General features: G+C 48.9%; 1 protein-coding gene across 1 annotated transcript in view; it reads right to left on the bottom strand.

Annotated features, from left to right (window-relative positions):
- VOLCADRAFT_100609 (uncharacterized protein) overlaps positions 1–2,693 on the bottom strand; it is a gene marked incomplete at both ends in the record, with an annotated part of 13,863 nt that overhangs the window by 5,229 nt on the left and 5,941 nt on the right. The window lies entirely within an intron of this gene.

Raw genomic sequence — 2,693 nt, 5'->3', positions numbered from 1 at the left:
AAAAACTTGAAAATATCCGGCACAGTGACAGGGGAATTGCGAGAATCGTCAAAGCTCACAAGCGAAGAACGGCGCTGTATGAAGCGCGTACGGCATTAATTCCGACGCGGAATCGAAGCGCGCGAAAGAAGCGAAAAGAAAGAGCAAAAAGCTCGAAAGTAATTCGGCACAGTGGCAAGGTGAATTGCGAGCATCGTCAAAGCTTACAAGCGAAGAACGGCGCTGTATGAAGCGCGTACGGCATTCATTCTGTTGTGAATGGCGAATAACGCGGAAAAAGCAAAAAGAAAGAGCAAAAAACTTGAAAACATTCCGGCACAGTGACAAGGGGAATTGCGAGGATCGTCAAAGCTTACAAGCGAATGACGGCGCTGTATGAAGCGCGTACGGCATTAATTCCGACGCGGAATTGAAGCGCATGAAAGAAGCGAAAAGAAAGAGCAAAAAGATCGAAAGTATTTCGGCACAGTGGCAAGGTGAATTGCGAGCATCGTCAAAGCTTACAAGCGAAGAACGGCGCTGTATGAAGCGCGTACGGCATTCACTCCGCGCACGTCCGAAGCATACGAAGCATACGAAGCATATGTGCGTATGCACGTATGGTGAAGTGCGTGTGTTGAAGTCTGCACGTTGAAGTTTGCCATCTGCTAGCGCTGCATATCGCATATCGCATAAGACGCATATGTGCATATGAAGCATATGAAGCACACGAAGCACACGAAGCATATGAAGCATATGAAGCATATGAAGCATACGAAGAAAAAAAAAGAAAAAAAAGCGCGCAAAAAAAAGACGCGCGCTGCAGGGGATTGAACCGGCGACGTGGTGGACAGATAGAGAGACGGACGGAGGGACGGACGGACGGAGGGACAGCGAATCGGCCTAAGGCCTCCGCTAGACTACTACGTAGTCGCTACGGCTACTAAACGTCGTCCGTCTAACGTCGGGACTACGACGAAAAGTCGCTACGGCTACGGACAGCGATTCGGCCTAAGGCCTCCGCTTTCCTACTTCGTAGGAGCTACGGCATATGCCGTAGCTACGGCATATGCTTCATATGCTTCGTATGAAGCATATGAAGCATATGGAGCATACGAAGAAAAAAAAAGTAAAAAAAAGCGCGCAAAAGAAAAGACGCGCGCGCGCTGGGGATTGAACCGGCGACGTGGTGGACAGATAGACGGACGGACTAGAGCGCGCTGTTCGCGCGAGTGGGCCGTAGCTCCTGTGCTGGCTGATGGCTAACTTCTGCATTGCGCGGACAGTATGTGTCGTGCTTGTCCGTTGCATATGCTTGCAGATCGCATATGCTTGCAGATTGCATATGCTTGCACATCGCATCTGGCATATGCTTGCAGATCGCATATGCTTGCAGATCACATATGCTTGCAGATCGTATATGCTTGCAGATCACATATGCTTGCAGATCACATATGATTGCAGAGCACATATGATTGCACATCGCATGTGGCATATGCTTGCATATGAAGCATTTGTGCATATGAAACACATGTGCATATGTGCATATGAAGCATATGTGCATATGTGCATATGTGCATATGCTTCATATGAAGCATATGAAGCATATGAAGCATACGAAGAAATGCTTGCAGATCGAATGTGGCATATGCTTGCAGATCGCATCTGGCATATGCTTGCAGATTGCATATGCTTGCAGATCGCATATGCTTGCAGATCGCATATGCTTGCACATCGAATGTGGCATATGCTTGCAGATCGCATCTGGCATATGCTTGCAGATCGCATATGCTTGCAGATCGAACGTGGCATATGCTTGCAGATCGCATCTGGCATATGCTTGCAGCCAGTGCATGCTGCTGCTGCTCAGCTGCACGGCCCGTACTCAAATCAGCGAACGGACGTATTCTTCCACCACTGCGGAAGCCGTCCGCAAGCGAGCCCAACCGGAGCCGTTTCGAAGCAGGCGACTGATCCGACATGAAGGCGGACCCGGCGAAGCGAGCACGTATACTAATTAAGCCGTTAAGGATACGAGGTTGTGAACGGCGAAGAACGCGAAAAAAGCAAAAAGAAAGAGCAAAAAACTTGAAAATATTCCGGCACAGTGACAAGGGGAATTGCGAGAATCGTCAAAGCTCACAAGCGAAGAACGGCGCTGTATGAAGCGCGTACGGCATTAATTCCGACGCGGAATCGAAGCGCGCGAAAGAAGCGAAAAGAAAGAGCAAAAAGCTCGAAAGTAATTCGGCACAGTGGCAAGGTGAATTGCGAGCATCGTCAAAGCTTACAAGCGAAGAACGGCGCTGTATGAAGCGCGTACGGCATTCATTCTGTTGTGAATGGCGAATAACGCGGAAAAAGCAAAAAGAAAGAGTAAAAAACTTGAAAACATTCCGGCACAGTGACAAGGGGAATTGCGAGGATCGTCAAAGCTTACAAGCGAATGACGGAGCTGTATGAAGCGCGTACGGCATTAATTCCGACGCGGAATTGAAGCGCGTGAAAGAAGCGAAAAGAAAGAGCAAAAAGATCGAAAGTATTTCGGCACAGTGGCAAGGTGAATTGCGAGCATCGTCAAAGCTTACAAGCGAAGAACGGCGCTGTATGAAGCGCGTACGGCATTCACTCCGCGCACGTCCGAAGCATACGAAGCATACGAAGCATATGTGCGTATGCACGTATGGTGAAGTGCGTGTGTTGAAGTCTGCACG

Source organism: Volvox carteri (assembly GCF_000143455.1).
Source record: "Volvox carteri f. nagariensis unplaced genomic scaffold VOLCAscaffold_130, whole genome shotgun sequence".
Taxonomy (NCBI): Eukaryota; Viridiplantae; Chlorophyta; class Chlorophyceae; order Chlamydomonadales; family Volvocaceae; genus Volvox; species Volvox carteri.
The sequence above is the reverse complement of the archived record's forward strand: the minus strand, read 5'-3'. Positions and strand labels throughout refer to the sequence as shown.